Source organism: Mauremys reevesii, linkage group 6 (genome assembly GCF_016161935.1).
Source record: "Mauremys reevesii isolate NIE-2019 linkage group 6, ASM1616193v1, whole genome shotgun sequence".
In the NCBI taxonomy this organism is placed as follows: domain Eukaryota; kingdom Metazoa; phylum Chordata; order Testudines; family Geoemydidae; genus Mauremys; species Mauremys reevesii.
Window position 1 is genome coordinate 46,270,989 of NC_052628.1, and position 24,215 is coordinate 46,295,203.

At 43.3% G+C, this 24,215-nt stretch overlaps 2 long non-coding RNA genes across 4 annotated transcripts in view; one reads left to right on the top strand and one right to left on the bottom strand.

The window, feature by feature from the left end:
- Positions 1-518: 518 nt before the first annotated feature.
- Positions 519-9,502, bottom strand: LOC120408155. Of its 3 annotated transcripts, XR_005600469.1 has the most exons (5): positions 9,406-9,502; positions 8,991-9,105; positions 2,865-3,037; positions 2,256-2,424; positions 519-2,128 (listed from the first exon to the last, which is right to left on the bottom strand). It is a non-coding gene; the product is annotated as an uncharacterized LOC120408155 (long non-coding RNA). The 3 variants fall into 3 exon arrangements; XR_005600467.1 differs by having other exon boundaries at positions 2,256-3,037; XR_005600468.1 differs by having other exon boundaries at positions 2,256-3,037; positions 9,352-9,472.
- Positions 2,284-24,215, top strand: part of LOC120408156 — a 57,493-nt gene continuing 35,561 nt past the window's right edge. The window contains exons 1-2 of the long non-coding RNA XR_005600470.1: positions 2,284-2,351; positions 14,183-14,324. This is a non-coding gene — a long non-coding RNA (uncharacterized LOC120408156). The remainder of the gene's footprint in view (positions 2,352-14,182; positions 14,325-24,215) is intronic.

Sequence of the window (24,215 nt, forward strand, 5' to 3'; positions counted from 1 at the left end):
ATGCTTCCTTTCAAATACTTACCGGTATATTTCATTTCCCTTGCTTATATAGTTCGTTTTGCATAGGAATCAAAAGCAAGAAATGGTCTTCTAAGAAAATGGAGGTGTGAGCAGAAGGGAAAATATTTGAAAATAATGAATTACAACATCGTATTCTTGTGTTTTTGCTACTGATGACTCTCTGTCTCCCTGCTCCTAATAAAAAACTTGAAGACAAAATTAAAGACCATTGTGATTTTTAAACCATCTGCAATCTATAATTCTGTATATTCCATTGCAGGTGATGGGAGGTTTGAGTGCATCAGGTCCAGTCCCTAGAGTAATTCAGAGCAGCTGGAAAAGCCAATGGAATCGGAGATTTCTAGGGCATAAGACAGGCTTTTCCTTGTGATGCTCCATACAAAGGAGGTTAGAGAGGGGTTGGTGTGGAGCCACTGCATCGCCTGGAGATTTTCTGTGCAGTGCGAGAAGAACTGGCCGTGTTTCCTACCAGAGCAATACAAAGCCTCGGAGTTAGATCACGCCATGATCTGAGATATCAGCCGAATATATTTCAAAAGTACTTCTCGATTTTTTCCAGGAGGAGTCAAATAGTGTTTAAATGGTCCAGGTTACCAAATACTCAAGAGAACGGCACTGGGAGTTCAGAAACAGGAATTTCTATTTCAATATCACAACCACAAAATGATAGTGGATGGGTTATTGACACGAGACTATGACAGGAGTTCATCAGGTATATTGTATAGGTTATAACTGTTGCTACAAGCAGCAGGAACTTCTGAGGAGTCTAGGAGCTAGAATGCCTCAGCTACATAGTTATATCTTTTCTTTTTATCTGCCCAACTGACAAAAACCCATGAACTTAAAAGGTTCACATTCTTCAGCTCAGTTAGTACAGTGCCTTATGATATGGTTATACGAAGAAACAACATTTTCTATAATTTGATAGTAAAAAAAGAAAAATGAAATTAAAATAAATATTTACCCGTCAGCAATGGAAGTTATTAAATTAACACACCAAAGGTTGCACCGTCTAATGAGTGCTGTCAGACATTATTTGTAAAAGAAAAATAGGTCAAAATACATTGTTTTTCCTTTGGCCAACTCAGCCCAGCATAAGAAAAACCTATTAATGTACATCATCAAGCCATGTAAGTCAATATTGCACCCATATAACAGAAGGTAAATAGATTATTTTGTTTTACCATGCTGAAAGATTTCGTGGAATAAAACTGGAGAGATCTAAATATTAATAGATTCGTTCAAGTGGAACAAAAGTTACAAATCATTAGCTGAAGAAAGCTGGCTTCCAGCCCACATTCTATAGGGGCACGAGGGAAGAGCAGTAACTGGGCTGTTAACATCTACAAAAAGGCCAATATTTGTATATAATTTATTTAGATGAAGTGTGCAGAATGTTTTTATTTGTTCTACATCTCCCTGTCTCACCTCTCTATGAACTCCCCAAACCCAGATCTACTCCAAATGCCGCTGCTCCCCTCTTCTGCACACTTCCCTCCAACGTGTTTGCTTTGGCAACTTTCATGTTCTTACAAACAATTCTTCCAACGATATCAATCACTCTTGCACCCAAAGAGAAATACTGTACACTCAATGCGATGACAAAATGAAACATGTTTGAAGCAAACCATGTGTTCTAGTGTGCCAGAGATTATGTTATTTGCTCGAGGAACCTGGTTAGAATGTGTTAGGTTTCCGTTACTCCTGTGATTGTAAATTTTGGAATTTATGATTTCAGAGACAACACAAATACCTTTTTATAGTGGGATAATTTCCAAATGTGAAATCTACCAGGTATTGCATGGGGGAAATTTATTGGAGAATAGCATTTTATTTTCGAATGCTGTTTGTCTTCGGATTCTTACAAAAACTCCGGCAAGTGCTTCTGAATCCTGACAGGAGCTTGTGGGTGAAGGCTTGATTTAAAACTCCTTTTCACTTTCAAATCTCGGGTGGAATAGGCAACCAGGGTCAAATCGAGAAGCTAGTGGGCTCATCAGTGCAAGGATAGGACGCCCTTCTGTGCACTTATCACGCCAGACTTCCGAGAGGGATTCCAGCTTTTACACAGTGGGAATAGCCCCGGGTCTCCCATCTCTCCTACGGCCTGCAAGAGAAGAAACCAGTCTGTAGGGGCAGATCGTCAGCAGCTGATGCAACTTGCCAGACATCAGCAGCTGAGGATTTGCCCTCACAGTATATGGACTCAAGCCACAGCCTGGCTCATTACTTACGGCTTAAGGAGTGCTGCTGCCTTCCTCAGCAGAGGGGCGTTTGAATGGTGGCGGAGGAGCTAGCTTGTGATGCGTTGGATTCGACCGAATTTTATGGTACAAAAAATCGTCAATGAATTTTGAAACCAGCTTTTGTGTCACTTAGCAGAGCAGAGGCTGCCTGAAGATTCTGTGTGGAAGATAGGAAAGAGCTAGTGGTATTCAGTGAAACGTTGTCTATGGTCTTTTCACTCTCTCCTTGACTTGCGTAGTTGGCGGAGGGCGGACATATCTGATGCAGCACCCACCTCCAACATCTGTTCTGCAAGTCAGTGGAAAGGCACATAGGAGAAGGGTGGAAAGTGGCAATGCAATGCAGTTATAGGTATCGTGCGTGCTCTTATTGCCACAGCACCTTGGCTTTGTCTCAATATTATTCTTCCCTATGATGAATTTTCTATTGGTGAAATATTGGTGTGAACTTTAACTCCCATCCAGGAGATCACATATTGCATAAAGACTAGAATCCCGGTGAACTAAGCTTAACGAGCTCTTGTCTCTCCGTTTGCTCTGGGTTGAAATTAGATAGTCTGGAATGTTGTGTGTATCCCACAAATTAGAAAGTCTCACACTCTTGGCATCTTCCCTCTGTAGACCTCAAGGAGACGTGCATGATGTCCCCAGTTGTAGCCTCAATATGTGAGCGAGGTGTACATTTGGTACCTGTAGTCTCTGAAGTAGAAAGGATTCATCTTTCAGTGTAACCGAGAATTCATGAATTACATATCTAATGTCCATTTGTTCTGTTGGATTTAATGAGATATGATTAAAATCCTGTTTTTTCCCACGCCTGTTTCTAAAAAATGGTCTGGGATGGACAAGTATAATACCTTTCCTACACGGAGAAGGACTCGGCCCATTAAAGAAATGGGTCACTCTGTTCATCCCTATCAGTTTATCACCAAATCAGTTTATTCGTGACCATTATGATTTTATGTTGTTATTTCTTTGTATTACCTTAGCTCCCAGGAGCCATGTTTCTCAACAAGGACCCCACTGTGCCAGGCGTTATATAAACACAGAACAAAAAAACTGTTGATCTCTCTATTCAAACCTAACTCCTTGAGTAGACCATTGTCACCAAAGCCTCTTTAAAATGTTGGTCGACCTTTTTATAAACACAGTATGACAGAAAACAGCTGAAGAGAACATGGTTTATCAAGATTCCAATAAGATATGATGTAGTGTTTACATATTGTGTTGCTAGGTGTAATTCAGTATCTAGCAAGACTTGCAATACGCTAGAATATTAAACTCGTTTCTGTCATAAGATCTTTCTGTTTTAGGGTCTCTCTCTCTCAGGATATCTTTCTGCCTTTTGCCAAGCCTGATCGAGTCTTTTAGTCTGGAATTCTGATTGGACCTTGGAGACATGTAATGGGGAGAGAGACAAACAGACCTCTTGAGGAAGGAGGTCAAATGTAAATGCATCTCCCATATTTTACAACGACCTTTGTAAAAATTTCTATTTCATGTCAAGATTATTTTTCTTAGTGACAAGTGTTTTGCTCTTTTTCCTCTTTTCTCTCTTTTTACACAATGACCAAAGGCAGAGGAGAGAACAGACATACACTAATGAAGACTAACCTTTTAGATGGATCAAGTTTTAACTATTGATTCCATTTCATGAACCAGAGTAGATGGTTCCCCTAGTCAGGGCGGGCAGGCTCTGTGTCTGTTTGTTTTTTAAATTACTATAAATCTTATTATTCTGTTTCCATAATATTTCCTATACTGCGATTGGAGCCCAGTCCTCCTTACCACAAGAGATGTTATGATTGTTTGGTTAGCACAGAGAGAGAGAGCCTGTTCTTTAGCCATAACAAGAGGATGGCTTTGTCTCCCAACAGGAGACTTCAAATATCATAGGAAGTTTACTATTGGATTTCATTATTGTATCATTTTCGATTTGGGCACTGCTTTTTAAAAAAAAAATGAGTTTTACTATGTCCCTCTGTGAATGATAATTCAGTGGATACAGGCATAGTTCTGGTCTGACCCTTCCTCTAGCCCAGTGGTTCCCAAACTTTAACAACCTATGCGGGGGCGGCATGCCTCGGGGGGCACTCTGCCGGTCCCGGGAGGGCGGCAGGCAGGGTGCCTTCGGCTGCATGCCTGCGGAGGGTCTGCTGGTCCTGCGGCTTTGGGGGGGACAAGCGGACCCTCCGCAGGCACGCCTGCGGGAGGTCCATCGGAGCCGCGGGACCGGTGAGCGGCAGAGCGCCCCCGCGGCATGACGCGGTGCTTGGGGCGGCGAAATGTCTAGAGCCCCCCCTGAACCTATGAACCCCTTTCACTAAAATGTCTAATCTTCTGAACCCCCTCCTAAAAATGAATATTTCCAGTAATTTTCTCCTTTACCTGAGTATAAATTATAAAAGCAGTGATCTTGGGAGTATAAAATTTGTTTTTATGACATGCTTATTATACACTTACTTATTATTAATCATTACAGTATTTTATTACATTTATGAAAACAGCAACACTCTTCCAAGATCTCACTTTGGTAGCTTGTATCACTTTGAATAAGCCTGTTTATAAGACAAGGCTCCTATGTTTCATCAAGGAGTATCAGATGTGAAACAGCATGAAAGTATTTAAGAATACAACTCCGAGTTCCTCCTACATAAACATTCAGGTCTTGAGCAGTTCAGGCAAACATATTACAACAAAACTTAAACTTGTTCTTCATAATTTAAAAAACAATACTAGCTGCCTATTTAATTTAAAAAACAGCAAAAAAAATCCATCTCCCTTTCCATTTTTATAAGGAGTCTTGAAGTTTAAATCTCCTCAGTGTGATAGACATGCTTGCTTTGATCTGCTTAGCTCTTGGAAGTCCAGGGGCTCCAGGCTGCAGGCCCTGTGCTGCCCGAGGTCCCTAAGGGACAGCTCTGTCTGCCATTAGGGAATTTTTTCCAGAGAACCCCCTGTAACATTTCACAAACCCCAGTTTGGGAACCATGCCTATCTTCTGAACTTGTATGAGACAATACAGTGGTGTGTCTGTGGGTCCACAGGCTTTGTCACTTCTCCTAAACCCTGGTCTCAGTTACACCGGTGGAAGTCTGCAGTAATTCCATTGAAATTGACAGTGACTCCAGATTTCCACCACTAGGGCTGCAATCAGAATCTGGCCTCGAAGGGTGATGGCATATGAGGACCAAAATCGCCCAATTACGATGCACAGGCAGGCTATATGTGTCTGCAGACCATATTCTCTGGCATGTTTGTTTTATTTTGATTTAGAACAAATTAATTTTATATTACTGAGTAATATATTGCTGAAGTGTCACCCGGCCAGTCAGAGTATCTGCTTTCTACTGGGGCCCAGGAATGTAGGCCTTGCTTATTGGTGAATACTTCTGGCCTTGGCCCGTGCAGATATTGCTGTTACCATGCCGCAATGGGCCTGATTTTGATCTGGCTAACATCAGTTTTATACTTCAATGGAACTACTCTTTCAATTGAAATAAATGAGAGCGGAATCAGGCCCTGTGTCTCTTAAAGTGCAATTATATTTTTGAAAGTGACTGGAGGTGACGTCACAGGGTTCCATGTTCCTGTGTCTCTGTTTCCTTAGCAAACTGGCTGTGTTCAAAAGTGAAAAGAAGTTTCTGCTATTTGCCAGCTCTGCAAATTCAGCCTGAGTTCTGAAGGTCAAGTTGTGATATTTCTGGCTCAGTAAACAAGATAATCAGTAATGAAGATTCTTCAATTAGAACTTAGCTAACAAATGTGTTGATGATGTATGAACCACATTTTCCTGTAGTTGTATTGATTCTGATGTTAACAGAAGTAAAAGGTAGTACAAATTTGCTATTATCTTTAAAGTAAGCAGATGTGTCTGACAGGAAGCAAAACTGTTGAGTAAGTAGGTGTCCTAATTACAGTGTCAGTTTTCTGATCCCAAACACGTTTAAAGAGAAGATCATACATTTCCACAGATCTAAATTTTCAACTTGTATGAATCTCATCTGGCAAGTGGTCAGGTTATGCAATGATTATTACAAATGAAACAGCTCTGACTGAGTCAGGCAGGTAAGAAAATATGCTGTAGGCCATAAAAGCCCCGAAGAGTGCTTTAATGGTCTCTGATGACAGTGTGCTTATGGTGAGAAAAGAGATTGGAAAACTTGGTACCTCAGCAAATCTATTTCCTGTTTGTATTTAGAGTAAATACCTTTTAGTTTTCTGACAAAAATGGGTTGATTTTATATCTCCTGTTGGCACTATAGAAACAAAACAAGAAGATTATTTTATGGCTTAGGCATTGATATCTCACCACCTAGTCTGCAGTGAATATTTAATATTCAATAAGTTATAATATGGGCTTGGTAGAGTTGGAGACCAAGCTTTTCAAAAGCAAGGCATGTAAAAGATTGAAGAGGATAACTGTTCGGTATGTTTTCTAAATCAGGCTTCTTTTAAGGTAGACAACAAAAGTGGAGGCACGTAAAATCACCAGGGTGGGGGTTTGTTTTTTTTAAATCTCGTCTATTTTTTAAATAAAAATATTCGTGATCATGAGCTTGTTTTAACACCCCTTTAAACACCTAAAGCCAAAGAACTGTACATTCCATTATGTTTGTTTGTTTCCTAGTCAGCGGCTGAACAGAGGGTAAATGTATGTTTTGTCTCTCAACCAGCACTCGCAGTCTCCTTTGCTTTCGGGAACATATGGTTATGGGACAGTGAAATGTGCTGGAAAATGCCAAGAGAGATGTGCTTGTGAATGTTCATTTCGCGTCCCAGAGAAACATCTCACGAATGATTGATCTCCGGAGTGATGGCAGAATAATCCCAACCACATTTGATTTTATAGCACCATTAATACCGCAGCCTCTATTGTTTAAGGGGAAGGCAAAAGCCAAACCAAAACCTCGTGAAAATAAATACTCATCAGCAAATATTTTGATTTAAGAACCTAAATTTTAAAAAGAAAATAATAATCAGAAAGGAGCGGAGGGTACTAACACCCCGGCCCACAGGCCATCTGTGAGCGAGAGAGAAAGGAGCCGCCAGTGATTAGTCCGCCATGGTGTGAGACACTAGGAATAGACTCAAAGTTTTATTTGCTATTATGTCATTTAGTGGCTCTCGTGATGTTGCAATCCACCCATTCAGTTAAAGGGTACGAAAGGGCGCGGATTAAAACCAGCCCCCCTGACGACATCTCACCCTGCCGAAGGAGATAGAGATCTCATTGTTTTACGGCTAAGAGCACTTTCCACGTGCGGCTATCAGGGAATTGACATTTGCACTGGCTTTCTCCTTGGCGTGTTTGGAGAGAAGTCTAACAACTGCACCTCGTGCAACAATATTTCCTAGCAGTAAACTACATCTTCCCGACCACGCTGCTTGTATCAACATGCGAGCGTTGTTGTGCAGGTTATAAACAACCCATAGAGTTCTCAGCTTTCTGGTCTGCGGGGCAGGAGGCTGGAAACCTTAAATGTCCAAAGCTGCCACAGTTCACAAACTGAAACCTCTATAAACTGATTTCCCTTAAACTCTTTATTAACTACCCCCAAGGACCATTACTGCTGCTTCTGCTCTTGCACGGCGGTGGTCTGGCTCCTCCACGAAGCACACATGCTAAACAGATTAACATGCTTTGGCTGACCCACACTTCACAAACCAGGGATAGAGTTTCTACAGCTCCATGTGGAAATTAACCTATATGTAGCAATGGTCAGCTGCAAAGAGGGAGTTCCAGCTCAGACCAGGCAATCTAAACAACCCACCGTGCTCTGTTACTCTTGGCCTTTCCCTCCCCTGCTCATGACTAAATATTTATTAGAAAGAAGCGATTTCCCCTCTTTGGCTGGGGTTGGGCATGTATCTGGAAGAGCTTTATTTGTAAGTGCTTTGGGGGCAACTCAAAGCTCTTTGCAGAATGAATAAAGCCTTGGCTGAATGGCTTGTTAAATCCTCTTGAAGGCCAGTTTAGATGTAACTACAGGTTTGGGACTGTTTGTGTGGCATTAAAGCTTTCAACCTCATTACCTTATTGTCATCTTCCCCCTCTTTGCCCCTCCTCGCCCTTCAGTTAAAAGTAAAAGCACAGGGAGGTGGAGCTCCTTACGGAGGGAGACAAAGCCAGTGTTTGGGATATTAACCCGCACCGACCGCTTCCTACGCTGTACGTTTCGGAGTTCGAGTCCTCCTTTCCCCCCCCCCCCAATTTAAACTCTGCATTTTTAGAGGGGGGTAGCAGCAAATGAAAGTCACTGTTGGCTTGTGTCATGAAGGGCTGTCATGGTAATAAACACACAGTGTCTCCTCCAGGAATTCCTAATCCTCCCTGTGTGGCTCTAGCCCTGTGGATAATATCATTACAGGGCTAAACAAATAAACAGTCTCTCCAAATCAAGCAGGAGGCACTGGGGACTACAGTTCCTCTCTGCAAAGAAGATACAAGTAAATTTACACTCATGACTTGGAGTCAGTCCAGTAGCTATGAATAGCTGTTCAGTTCTGTGGCGCTGGCTCTGAGCTGGGAAACAGCGCTGACCCTCCTGCTCTGTGTTTGCTGCAATCAATGTGAGCTATTCAGGGCTGTGTTTTCCTTACTATCCTCCGCGGGGAACATCAAGGACCAGGAACACTTTTATGAACCCAGGCTCAGCGAAGACGCTTTTAGTACAAAGTTAGCGTATTAAACCCACTGACATGAATTAAAGGTTAACCTACTTCTGCCAGCCAGGAGTCCAACGTGATCATGCGATTTCCTGTTGTTGCCGCTGCATCGGGTTTGACAAACGCACTCACTCATGTCCTGAAGTCCACAGCCACGTTCTTTCTAAACCTGTTAACAACACATACACACGCGAATCCAGTTGCAATCAAGGAGATCCAGCCTAACCAGACATTTTAATAACAACCCGTCCATTCTGGTGTCATGCCGCATGACGTATTGGAAGGGCTGAGGATTTACCTCCTCCCCCCGCAACAAAAATTTCAGGAATCAAACTTATCTGTTTGCAATGGCATCAAAACGTTCCATGACCCCGGGGTATTTTTAAAAATACAAATTCCGCACCAAATTCTACACCTTATTTCAGTGCATTGGTGTTCTATGCATTTCTTAAAGATGTTTTTAAAGCACCTAAAACTTCTGCTTTCAGGGATGGATGTAATATTTTTTCCTTCTTAGAAAGATGAATACAGCGTAGTTTTCTTGGCGAAAATTACCTCCGCCAGGACTCGGCAGAAATGTGATTTCTGCAGCTGAGAATATTTATAGCTATTTAGCTCCACTTAAAACCCTTTGATGTTTGGACAAACACGGGAGAAAGGTTTACACTTTCGACGTCGCTTATTTTTCTCTCTCTCCAATTACTAAAAGCCAGACAGGAGTAATTAAATAGTGTGGTTTTTTTTTAAACGTGTGAAGATTATTGATTGAAGTGGAAAATCCAATGTGATACAACGTACCTAACCTATTGCCTGCCTGAGAATAGATAAAGTAAGTTGTAACATTTATGATAAACGTTGGGCAGGGCTGCCTCTTGCATGACACTGAGTTTGCTGAGAGGAAATAAAATCTGGAGCCAAGTTTGATTGTACAAGTTGACAAAGAATTTGCTACATTTCTCATGTTTGTTGCTAATCTTGTGATCACTTAATTATTTTGTTGGAAGTGAGAGAACAACAGAGATGTCATTCTGGCGACGCTTTCACTATGTCAGGACACGGTAGCTCTTGATACATATAGTATCATGGTGTATGATTTATTCAAACGCCTTAGGCTGGCTCCGTGAAATCTCCCATCCCTCTTTCTAGGGCTATCCGTTATACTATCTGCACCGAAACCACACGGATTCGCTGATTGTATTTGCCATCAGGTTTTCTGTACGTGAAACGGTTTTCTATTTAAATCCGATTTCCTTTCCACTCCTCCAGTGTGAATCCAGCTGGACTACTCTAATTGTTCAATCAAGTAAAAAAAAAAAAGGAACGAGAGGGGGGCCGGATCTCGCAATCCGTAATGAGGCGTTTGCTTGAGTAGAAGAGGCAGGATCCGGGTTTGGAGGAGAAAACCTATTTGCTTCATTTTGCACTACCGAATCCTCAAGGGAAAGCAGCACATTTTGGTGTTGCCTTACGCTTTGTAGGATTGACATAGTTTCTGGGGTTGGAGGCTCCTTTAATCATGGATTTGTTAATGGACAATATTTCTGCGACCTCTAAAACTACTGCTCAGGTTGGTGAGTTAATCTGGATACACCGCAGGGCAATGAGCAACTGACCGCTGTGTGAGGTTGTGAATGTCACTTATGAGTGTTGTATAAAAACCATAACCATCACACAGCACTTAAAATCCACAACATTCAGCCCTCAAACCAAAGCGTGAACAGGAAACAATCTACTTAAAAAAATGGCAACAGCAGGTTGAGTTTGGTGTCGTTTTAACTGGGCGATAATAGCAATCCAGACAATCATTGCTATTCCCCGCTCCTCCCCCCCGCCCCCTATGGGCTGGATAATCTCACAGACCTCTCCCAGCGCAGCCCCTGGCACTCTCTCTTTCTGAGCCTGATGCTGCTGCTTTTAAAAAATGGTAAGAGCCAGAAAGGACAAACCATCCATAAATGAGCATATATACCCACTCACAATGCTGCTAAGCCATCCTTGACAAGAAACCCAGGGCTTGATTCTGTTCCTATTCGAATCAAAGGGGATTGTGCCATCGACTTCAATGTGAGAACTTGGGTAGGCCCCTCTATGACAATCATCATATTTAGATGATGTTCACAAGAATTGGGACAGTCTCTGATACCAATTTTTAGGCACCATTTTAAGTTTTCTGCTGACAGAGGGGAGACGGGGGTGGGGGTAGGTAGGGTGCTCCCAGTCAGATTGTTTCTTCTATGAAGTGAAATCACAATTGACAGCTCTTTCCAAAAATACATTGAACCTGGGGGAAGGGGCAGGCACATTTACTTCTTGGTAAAAGTGACTCTGGGATCCCCTGTTCTATTAGCGCCCTGTAACACAAACACCTTGGCCGGAGGGGATTTGCCTGAAATGCTTGTAAGATCGCTTCCTTAGAAACTCCCGATGAGAATAATCAAATCTGCTAGGTCTGTATTCAGTGAAGACAGAGTTCATCTATTCGAAGCAGGGGCCAGCAATGGAAGCCCGAGGAAAAGGCTCAGAGAAGAAATCGGATTCATTTCCTCAGTGAGATGTGTTCGGAGAATAGGGTTAGTTTCCTTGTGATGCTCAAACCACAAAAACAGTTGTAAGATCTACTTTGCCTTCCCCAGGATCTGTCACTGCCTGCCCCGATGTTAGTCTAGTCTAGTCTTATCGGGGGGCTTACACCTCTGTACCTTCCTCAAGCACGTTTATTCACACTGTCTGGTTGTCAGCAAAATCCAGGCATTACTGGCTCCTACATCTCTTTTCCATTCATAACCCCCAGCAGTTGACTCATTGCCTCCGGCCTCCTTTCTGCTGGAGTCAGAGGATGTGGCTGCTTTTACTGGCAAAATTGTAGCTACTTCAATGATGTGAAAATGCAGGGTGAGATTTAGAGCTCAGAACAGGGTGGACTTTCTGGGCGAAAGGGCTCCTCTGTCAATCCCCCTCCTGAGACACTTAGGTTTAAGGAAATGTTTGCACTGCCCTGGAGAAAAAGTTGGCCGTGTGTTTTTCTTTTGTGTTTAGGCACTCTGGAAGGAATTCCTCGGGGCACAATTATCTCACATGTGGTGAGTCAGAAAAAGTCCAAAGAGACAGATCATTTGGATGCTTCGGCCCAGCACAGTAAAGGGGGAAATCCATCTTGGCGAATAAAACAGATTCAGGGAGAGCTGGAAACCAAGCTGTAGTCAAAGGAGCAGGCAAGTGACCCCAAGATAACAAGCAGTCGACCAGTTAAAAACACCAAGGCAGAGTTCCATTCTGCACAGGGGCCCAAATGAGTCATTGGGGATCTCAAGGGAAAGGGATGAGGTGATTAAACTGTACAGGGAAAAGTCACCCATACATGCCTCAGGGTTGGTAGGAAAATATCTGTATAAAACCCCAGAGAACTAAGAACTCAGCAGATTCAGGGGAGGTACACTGGAGACAACAGAGCTGTTTCACAGCAGCTGAAGATCTGGCCCTACATCTCCTATTAACTGCAACTGCAACCTTCAGTCCTTTGAATGGAGAATATTTAGCATTCCGTGGAGCTGCACAGAACAATTAATCACCACAGCATCCTTGAGAGAGAGAGAGGAGTAAAAATATCCCCATTTTACAGATGGTGAAATTGAGGCTGAGAGGTAATGAGAAATTAATCCAAATCCTCCCAGTTAGCAGGGTAAGAACTGAGTGTCTTGATCCTCAGCAGCTTACTCCATCCTCCATGGCATAGTGCCACCCACAGGAAACAAATGAAAAGCAGGGGTGTGTTGTTTCAATCCAATTGCTTGAAAACCCCAGTAACTATACAGATGTCAATATTTACTACAGTAACTAACAAGGACCCATCTAATTCAATTCTAGGATGTCAATGTGTTGCTGTCTGCCATCTTGGCCCATACACTGGGGGACTGAACAGGGAACCCCAGAACTTAAAAGGATGAATTGCTACAGCTTCAGTTAAAGAGCCAGCCTCTGTAACTAGGGCCTGTAATAGACTCACATATCCTGTAGATTAGGCACAGAGAGGGACACAACACACTGACTAGTGGGTAACAACAATTTCTTGTTCATAAAACCAAATTACCACCACATCAGTTAAAATGGGAATATTCCAGTAATGCCTGAGAAGAGTTGGGGGTGTAGATAACAGAAGAAAGTTGAAAGGTTGGTAACAGAAAGTACAGGTGTAGGTGGGGAACAAGTGGACAGTTTATTGATTATAAGCAGCCCAGAGGCATTTAAAATCCTTATTCAAAAGCTCATTTTGTAAAGAGGAAACTGTTTACAGATCTCTTTACAATTCAAAGACTCATTAGCATCCGAGGAGTTTAAAAGCGCAGACAATTGCCCTATGCTATTTATCATAATTTTGTTATTAAATGTTTGTGCCCGTTGTGACTGTGCATGGTGATTTGCAAAGAGAAAGTCCCTGTGCTGAACATCTTAGAATCTATTAGATTCCTTGGCCACTTTCAGCCTCCTCCTAGGCAGGTTCCTGCTGTACCGCTGGTGTAAGTGGCCTCAGAAGAATCAGTATAAGGGATCCTCTGGTGGTGAAGAACCAGCATTGGAAAACACTCAGTGCACTACTAGCCTTCCTCAGTATTAATACCACAGAGTGAATCCTAAAAATGATTCAGTACCTACTGAAGTCAATGGGAGCTGGATCCAGCCTCAAGTTCTGAAATCACAGAACTTGTCAGATTGGGTTGTGGGGTATCAACAGCCTGGTAGACTCAGAGGTGTAAAAATCAGGGAAACCCCAGCATACAGGACAGCTTCCCAGACTGTTAGCATCTCTTGCTGTCTATTTTGGTACTGAGAAAGACAAGGCCATGGCAATAGTGGGTAATTTGCATGCCTGATTTTAGTTTTTCTAGCTTTGTTATGCACTCAGATATAAGTACAGTGAATCACATGTTTACCCCAAATCTCAGTGTAGAATAATAAGGAGGTGACATATACAACAGGTTCGACTCCTACCAGCATCTATCAACTGGGAGAATTAGAAACCTGTGTGCCTCCCACCCGTGTTGCAGTGAAATAAAGGATAAGAAGAATATAACCTTAAACAGGAAGAAGATTTATCAAGAGATAGATACAACTGGGGGAAGATTCACTATGGGGAACACTACAAAATACTAGATTCCAGTAAGGGGGGCATAAAGCCCAGGCCCTTAAACTCTCCCTTGGCTAAACTAATAAATGCCTACAAATAATTACTGTCTCTCTTTTAACTGTAGGTGGAGGACACTGGCAATGGATGGTCCGTCTTAGGATCTCTGGAACATCGGAGGATCTGGCTCTCTTACTGCCGAAGCAGATCAACAGATCTGAGCTGACAGCAAGCCTTCACTGGATCCTTTTGTGGATTACAGGAATTAGGTAAGTATCAGAGTCATTGACAGACGTTAGTAGCCAAAGTCTTGATCCAATGCCGCGCAAAGAACCTGGACGTGGCTGCTGACAGTTCCTTACATGCTCTCTGGGGTGCGCCTTTCTGAGGCACACACGGACAGGCACATACTGACAGGCCCTGCCCCCAAACGGTTCCAGACAGTTCTCAGTCCCTCAAGTTCTGTCTGGAAACAGAGTTTTGGCAGGAAAATGCCATGAAGAAGGGCATCAAGATGGAGTTCAAACCCTCCCTAACATATGCACCATCTTGAATTTCCAATCTCCATTTGAATTGCAGCAACATTCCTAACAGAATATAATCATGTACCAAAAACACCTTATACACAATTGCACATATTTGTACCTAAAGTGAATATGAGTCATACAGCCAGCCGATCACTACTATATATGCACCCGAAAAGGATACTTGTGATACATAAAACTTTGGGGGCCAAATTGTGACCTGTGGCATGTATCCATGCTGGGCTATCCAAGGGTCACAGTGCAGGGGAGAGAGCATTCCCTGCTGGGCCTCTACTTCCTTTCCCAGACATGTGGGCAAGGAGTGGATGGAGCGTTGGCTCCATCCCTCTCCCATCATGCCAGTCATTGCAGCTGAACTGGAGGAAGCAGCAAACTCTGTCTCATTTCTGTCCCTGGTCTGCTCATCATGCACCAGAACTATGTGCTGACCCTTTGTCAGGATCTTGCTCACTCCCTAGTCTAGCTCCTTGTAAGCACTCACTTTAAACAACAACTTGTACTATAATTCTTAGGCAGCCATGAAGTAATGCTAAAATCTTTAACATTGGGTCAAATTCGTCCTTGATGTAATGCAATTGATTTCAGCAAGTTTATACCCAGGATGGATTTGGTCCAATCTCAGTCACAGAGCACAAAGCTGAGACAAAGCTAGGTAGCATACTCAGTTCTTCCCAGACTTGACTTGTCCTGTAACAGGTTTTTTTGAGAGGTGGAAATATATATTATAGACTTGTAGACTTTAAGGCCAGAAGGGACCATTATGATCATCTAGTCTGACCTGCAGCACATTGCAGGCCACAGAACCTCACCCACCCACTCTTGTAATAGACCTTTAACCTCTGGCTGAGTTACTGAAGTCCTCAAATCATGATTATAGTATATTCCTGATTTTCTTAGGCCTGGTCTACACTAGGAGTTTATGTCGAATTTAGCAGTGTTAATTCGACTTAACCATGCACCCGTCCACACCAGGAAGCTAATTAGTTCGACCTAGAGGGCTCTTTAGTTCGAATTCTGTACTCCTCCCCGACGAGGGGAGTAGCGCTAAATTTGACATGGCTATGTCGAATTAGGCTATGTGTGGACGGAAATCAACCTTAGTAGCTCCGGGAGCTATCCCACAGTGCACCACTCTGTTGACGCTCTGGACAGCAGTCCGAGCTTGGATGTTCTGACCAGCCACACAGGAAATGCCCAGGGAAAATTTGACATGCTCCGGCGCCTTGTGGATGTTCTGCAGGACCGCAGGCAGGAGGACAGAGCCCCCCTGCACTGTATCTGCAACCGCCCTCCCCCGCCACAAAGTCCCAAACCCCCCTCACCCAAAGTAACAAGAAGGAGGGGCGACAGGGGCCGTGAAAACTGTCACTGCACCCCTGCAGAGTGCACAAATACAAGAAGGCTCTCATTCCCTAAATGTTGAGAAGTCCTTCCCTTCCTGGCTCACCAAAGCCCCAATCCCAGTTTCATCCCCTAACTGTGTAGTTGATTATTAAAAGTAGTTTGCTGTTAATTACTATTTCCGTCAAGTTTTTCTACAGAAGACTGTCTGTGAAGGGGGGGGAGGGGATTGTTAATTGCATAGGACAGTCACCTTTACCAGGGTACAGACACGGGGGCAGGATCAACAGCAGGTCACACACACAGTGCAGTCAGTAGGCACCCTGGTCGGTCTGGGAGGTGTTTTCCATGTTCTGTGTGGGTGGGGGGTACGTGACTTTGTGGCATGGGAGGGCGGTTACAGAACTTATGCAGCGGTCCTTGTCCCAGACCACAGAGCCATGCAGCAGGGGAATCTGTAACCGTCCTCCCCCGCCACAAGGTCACGTAGCCCCCGCACACAGAGTCCCGAAAAGGAGGGATGGCAGGCTCCGTTGAAACAACCAGTCCGGCACTGCAGACCACTCTAGGAGCAGGGGCCTATCATTCCTCAAGTGTAGAAGCGGTGTTAACATCACTGCACACCCTATCCACCACAGTCTGCGTCCCTGTTTCAACCCTTTAACGCGAATTCATTCATAAAGAAAACGTTGTTAATTAACAATGTTCCATTAACTTTATTTTTAAACGTGTGTTGGAAGGGGGGAAACGTGGTGAACGGGGTATGTAACCGCAGAAGAAAGTCACCAGTAACTGAAGCAGGGGCAGGTTCAGCTTCTCTGTAAAGAAACTGAACAGTCACAGGTTACCCTGCTCCCTGAGGAACCTAGCTTTCAAAGCCTCCCGGATGCACAGCGCTTCCCGCTGGGCTCTTCTAATTGCACGGCTGTCTGGCTGAGCGTAATCAGCAGCCAGGCGATTTGCCTCAACCTCCCATCCCGCCATAAAGGTCTCCCCCTTGCTCTCACAGAGATTGTGGAGCAAACAGCAAGCTGCAATAACAATGGGGATATTGGTTTCGCTGAGATCCGAGCGAGTCAGTAAGCTCCTCCATCTCCCCTTGAGACGTCCAAAAGCACGTTGAATGATGACAGTTACCCAAGACCACCCTCGACACATTTTTCCCCCCAGCATGCATTGTGGGGAAATCCCAGAATTCAAATGGGCATCAGGGACTGCGGGAACTGTGGGATAGCTTCCCACAGTGCACCGCTTCCAATGTCAATGCTTGCCCTGTTAGTGTGGACTCACAAAGTCGAATTAGTGTCCTTAGTGTGGACACACAAATTCGACTTTGTAAGGTCGATTCCACAAATTCGAATTAAGTTAAATCGAACTAATCTGGTAGTGTAGACATACCCTTAGTTAAATCTAGGAAACAGAATTTCTCTCAATCTCTTGTGAAACAGAGAGATTATCTTTATGCTACTTAACATTCCTTCAACTCTAGACTAAGAAAAAACTTGAGTGAGGAATTAAAATGAATCTTAATATAAGGACTTTTAAATAGTGCGTGTTATACAAAGGAAATTCTGAAGATTGATGCATACTGCACCCATAAGTCTCCATTATGAGATACTTCTGCTATAAGATTTCTCTGTTATGAAATGCAAATCTGTTTCCCTCCTGTGGTAAAACTGAAGACAATTTAATGGAAGGTAGAATTTGGCCCAATATTTTTGCAGTTCAGATCTCATTATAAATAAAAAATGTTTGGCTTCCAAAAGCAGCCGCCTAGTAATTATAAAATTTTTATACAGCATATACTACTGTATGTGTGTATGAAAGATGTACTGTTTATTTTTCTGGCACAGAGTTAACTTTAAAAAGAGATTACTTAATTGAAGAACACATTTCTTGACATGCAGAATCAACATTTGAACCAAATCTTCTCCTTTTGCATAAGGAGAGGATGGGTGCATTCTAGCCTGTTTAATCCATGAGACTCTCAGTTAATTCATTTTAAACCACTGAGACATTTGGTTGGTAAAACAAAATGTAGCACAGTGTGAAACAGCTTGCCATCAATTAAACAGTTTTGCTTAGGCAGATTGCTTTGGTAATCATTTTTATCTTGCAGGACTTTAAATAACTCCCCTAGAAATGTCCTATGAATGCAGTGTCTTTTTCTCTGTATATCTGACTGGCTGTTACTGAATATATTTTGTTTTCTGGGTGGTTCAGATACTTTTACTATTATTCTTTTATGCTTTCTTTGGTGGTGGGGGATTAAGACTATTATGTAAATTTACTAACATTTCTATTTGTATCAGCATTCTTCAAACTGGAAATACAGTGGGGCTGCCCAACTGTTAATATTTGACATTAAATGATGCTTTCTGAATATTGAATGGAGTCCTTTAATAACCACATTATTAATACTGGAGGCCTGAGATATTATTATATTTGTTAAGTACAATATATTTAATATTGTACAAAACAAAGATAAAGACAGTCTCTGTTCATGGAATTTGCCTTCTAAGGCCTGCCTCAACACTACTAGAGACTTACGCATGTGCTTAACTTTATATGTGAGTACCACTGGTGACGCCAATGGACCTGCCCACATGTCTAAAGTTACACATATATATATGTCTTTGAAGGGGTGGAGCCTAAAAGACAGACACAGTAGACAAGATGCATTAGAGCAGTGGTTCTCAGCCAGGGGTCAGGGGCCCCGAGCACATTTCAGGGGGTCCACCAAGGGGGACCAACATTAGACTTGTTGTGGCCCAGGGCAGAAAGCTGAAGCCCAACACATGGGGCTGAAGACTGGGGTTCCAAGCTCTGCCACCTAAGGCTGAAGCTGAAGCCTGAGCAACTTAGCTTTACAGGGCCCCCTGTGGTGTGGGGCCTCAGGCAATTGCCCTGCTTGCTACCCCCTGTCGCTGGCCCTGCCTTTTATATGCAGAAAAAGAATTGGTGTGGCACAGGTGGGCTGTTTTTATAGCATGTTGTGGGGCCTCAGAAAGAAAAATGTTGAGAAACCCTGCATTAGAGAATCGGAGTACCTTGAGCCACAATTTTCAAATTGGCAACTAAAATCCAGAATTAGGTACCTATATAAGCGACCTAACCTGTGGCTCTCATTGACTTCAATAGGATTTAGATGCCTAACATGGCCACATTTTAAAATCGTGATCTTAGATTTTTGTAACTGAATGAATGAATTTTATCCTTTATGCTGATCTCTCTCTTTTCTCCTCTCATGTATGCTTGGGGTGCAGAAGGCACATGCACAAAAATGTGCATTCAATTGCATGCCAGGGGACTTGCTGCAGCCAAAAGATTGGATAGGGAACATAGCAGCATGAGCAAGAGACTGCAGGGTCCAGAGTCAGGAACTGACCAATGTAGGAGAACGCTGGCTTGGATGAACTGACTAATATCACAATCCATTTTTTAAAGTTTTTTTTTTAAACAGGCCTCATTAAGCATGAAGCATTTTTTGACTTTTCCAAATAATTTTTGGTAGTTATTTATGTAGAAAAATGAGTATTAAACCCTTTTATTTTATTGTATTGATTGGGTTTTTTATTCCCATCTTCCAAACAGCCAAACTACATAAATAACTTTGCCCCACCACACACTCTCTCTCTCTCTCTCTCTCCGATATGCCAAGTTAGAGGCTGACAAAATATTTTGCTAAAATTATGAGCAATTGAAAAAAGGGGGATTTTTTATTGGAACTCCTCAACCTTTAGTATAGCATCACTAGTACAGAACTATAATTCATATGCATTAAGGGAGGTTAAATGGGTTCAGAAACAGTCAGGTATTCTAGGCACAAAAGGGAGTAGTTGGCTACATTACAAATGGTACCCCATTGTGGCAAAATAGTGGAGGCTTAATCTTCAATGGTACATTTATTTTCCTGTTTAAACTTCACGCCAGGCCATTAATATTCTTTTATTGTAGTTTATGATAGGTTAATTTCCTCATGTTTCCTTTTCTCCTTGAAGATTCCATATAGTTTCTGCAGCCCAGAGACTAAAGTTAAATTTACTGACAGAAACATTAAAATGTTTTACTATGTGAACTCACTGAGTGTAGTACTTGCTTTACCTGTGCATAGTACATGATTTATATGGTTTCCACATCCAAATGATAGAAATCACATCTGTTGCATGTTAAGCCACATTAAGCCTTCAGTAAGTCTGCTTTCACAATGCCTTCAGTTTTCCTAGAGCATGAATATTTTCTAAAAATGCTAATATCTCTGTTATATTGGACTAATATCCAATTTTGAAATAAACACACCCAAAACCACTGTAACAAGAAAAGCAAATTACAATTCATGTTAGTTATAGTGTAGAAGTACAAAAAGGAATTGTAGAACACCTCCTGCCACCCTTGTTATTCAGAACCCAACAACATTGTTTTTGGCTTATAAACTCCTATCCTCAAACATTCTAGTCAAGCTTTAGAAACCTGCATTTGATTTATAACTATAAAACGTAGGATTTGCCAAGCTGGACCACACCCATATCTTGCTCCTGGCAATTGTCAATACTTGATGCTTCAGAATAAGGTAAATCCTCTTCCACACACCCATAATCCACCTAGTTGACTGACGAATTCTGTCCATGTGGATGAAGGGTTCCTTCCTGACTCCTTCTCTGATCATCATGTACCCTGAAACACAATGCTTGGATTATTTTAACTATGTGGTTTTAAGAGAGGATATACAATTTTAGCACAATGTAATAATTGTATAACAGTTAAGTTTATAAGATTTTATTGTAGCTCGCGTTTCTAAATGACACAATAAGCCATGGCAGGCTGCACTGAGAGAGCTTTGTATCTGTGCCTCCCAGGGCACCAGTTCTGCAATGAAATCCATGTGGGTGGACCCTTGTGCTAATGCTTAGCTCTGCTGAGGCCAATGAACAAACATAAGGCTCCAGCCTTGTGGCTGAGAGTACAACTAAGGAATAAGGGAATTTTGCCAACAAAAGCAGTTTATTTACTGGGTAACAATGAAGGTTTCAGACCATGAAGCATCTCAAGGACAGTACTTATTTTACACACAGTATACATGCCTTCATACAGGCTCAACCAGACTGTGTTCTGGGGTTGGTACATATCACACCACTGTTGCCTCTTCCAAAGAAACCATCTTATTTGGTGATTGCTTACTTCCTCCTAACTGTTCCCTAGTACAGGTTTGCCAATTTATAGGAATTTTATTCCCATCAGGCCTTTTGGAGGGGATGGCCCTTTAAATCTGGCAAAGTCTTAAAGTCTTTAAAATGGCCATTTTACAAGTAGGTGTGGTCTACTAGGTCTTCCTCTCCTCCTTAATCCTTATGATGATTCCTTATCTTGTTCCTGAGGAGATAGCCCATTGTCACAGGGGATTTCAAGGTTTTTCATAGTGAGGAACACATCTTAATAGAGCAGGAGTGGGCAAACTGTGGCCCAGAGGCCACATCCGGCCCTTCAGACATTTTAATCTGTCCCTCGAGTTCCCGCCGAGGAGCAGGGTCCAGAGCTTGCCCTGGTCCGATGCTCCAGCTGGGCAGCAGGGTCAGGGGCTTGCCCCGCTCTGCACATGCCGTGGTGCTGTGCGGCTCCTGGAAGCAGTGGCATGTCCCCCTTTCTGGTTCCTATGCGTCGGGGCAGCCAGAGGGCTCTGCATGCTGCCCTTTCCCCAAGTGCCACCCATGCAGCTCCCATTGGCCTGGAAGCGTGGCCAGTGGGAGATGCAGGGGTGGCACCTGCAGACGGGGCGGTGCACAGAGCTGCCTGGCTGCCCCTCTGCGTAGGAGTTGGAGGTGGGACATGCTGCTGCTTATGGGAGCTGCTTGAGGGAAGCACCACCTGGAGCCTGCACCCCTGACCCCTTCCTGTGCCCTAACCCTCTGCCCCAGCCCTGATCCTTCTCCCACCCTCTTAACCCCTCAGTCCCAGCCTGGAGCACCCTCCTGCACCCCCAACCCCTCATCCCCAGCCCCACCCCAGAGCCTGCACCCCCAGCCAGAGCCCTCACTCCCTCCTGCACCCCAACCCCTAATTTCATGAGCATTCATGGCCCGCCATACAATTTCCATACCCAGATATGGCCCTCAGGCCAAAAAGTTTGCCCACCCATGTAATAGAGAAATGTTGTGGACATTTTCTCTCCTATTCATGATCATGTGCCATCCCTGTGGTGGCTACTGCAATACCTTTCATGGAATAGTAATAGGAGGAAAGTAACTTTTGTAGCTGTTTTAATGCAGTATGTGTTTTGGACTTTCAAAATCATCACATGATCTATTATGGGTTTTCATTGCTTTCATCCCTTGCCTCCTGTCTCTTCATCTCTCTCCCACTGCTCCCTCCCTCCACACACCCCATGTCCCGTCCCAGAGCCTGCACCCCGCACCCAAACTTTGTCCCAGAGCCCGACCCCCCCCCCTGCACCCCAACCCTCTGTCCCAATCAAGGTACTCATTTTATTTTCATTTACTTCCCATTACTTATAATATAGGAGGAGGATGAAGAAGAAAAGAATGAAAAATGGGGGGGGGGGAGATAAGAGAATGTTCTTTTTCTTGGCTGGGTCCCGAGGGGGGCCCCCCGAAAATGAACCTTTGCACAGGGCCCCAATAACTCTAAATCCACCACTGTCCAAGGGGCTGTTTAATTCCGGTGTAGATGTTTGGGTTTGGGGTTGTAGCCCAAGCTCTGGGACCCTCCCACCTTGCAGGACTTTAGATCCCAGGCTCTCGCCCAAGCACAAATGTCTACACAACAATTAAGCAGCCCCTTAGGCTGAGCCCCAGTCCATTGGCATGGGCCAGTCACAGATGTTTAATTACCCTCTGATTCTATGTTTCCCTGCTGCATGGTTCCCCTTGCCCTTGGACAGACTTCCCAGCCATGTGGTCTTCACGTTCCCCTGGATGTCTTGCCTGGCTGCCTTGTTTCCTTCTCCCCAGACATTCCTCTCCTGCTGGTATCTGACAACTCTAGTTCCACTAGTGGCTACAGTCCCAGAGGGTGGCTCCTATCTCATTTTCTCTTTTTATAGAGGACTAGGCACTAAGTTCTTCTTTACAATAAAGAACCAAGAGGCCTGTAGAAGCAGCTGGAAACATAAAGGAAAGCAAGCACCATGTGGTCAGCCAACTTTCCATCAGCCACCAGCAAATGATCAGGGAACATCGGCGGAGCCGGATAACAGTTTAGGAATTGCTGGGCTAATGCACTGTGCAGTGCGGTCTAGTAATCAGAGCTGAGGAATAGGACCAGGAACTCCCAAGTTATAATCCTTGTTTTCTCACCTTCTGCTTCTTCTGTAAAATGGGGAGATTAATTTATTTACCTGCCTGACAGGAGGTTTCGGGGATCGCTTAGTTAATGTTTGTACAGCGCCCTGAAGATGAAAAGTAGTAAATGTTTTGAGAGTCCTTTTCACATGATGGTCCCAAGGTGATTTGTCAGGAAAAAGGCATTTTCAGTTCATATTTATGGCGTAAGAACAATATATAGTTCCTGGGAATCCTCCACTCTACAGGTACATTTCTGCTCATTTTCCCTTTCATCCAGCATTTGTTTAATAACTTTAAAACATCAGTGGTTTTTATTTTTATCACCATTATGACAAATTCATAGCAAACATATATTAACTTATAAAAAACCCAACAACATACATTCATAGTGTTTTGATTAGAAAGATAAATGCTAAAAGGCACCTTGGGGAAAAAAAGAAATTGAATACAAATCTGATGTAGTGTATGAATCTCATGCAGTAAGTGTTGTTCCTCAGACTACCAGTGGTTTATGCAGCAGTAATGACAACTCTATCTATGCTTTTACAAGGCACCCATCACAATATTTGGTACCTTCTAAGTGTTGAGGAAAAGGTTTCTCTCTTGCTGCCTCACATTGGTTGGAACTTTTTTCTACCCTGCACTTAGCACACAGAACATCTGAATAGTTCAGCAGCAACCATTGGCTTAATCCTGCAGTGTCCTGAGTACCCTCAGCTCCTATTGGCTTCACCTGAAGTGGAGGGCTCCCAGCCTTTGGCTGGATTCAGGATTTGCCAAAGAACACTCCTAGGATTTTTATGCTCCTTATCCTTAAATTGCAACCTTCCCCATTCAGTGTCTGTAGCCACTCATTTTGATCACTTAGTTTCTGCATTTACGGCAAACAGCTTCCTCTCAGAGTGACAATACCACACAACTGCTTCTCTTCACAGAAGGTAAACAGGTCACAACTGCAAAGTACTCACACTCCAGT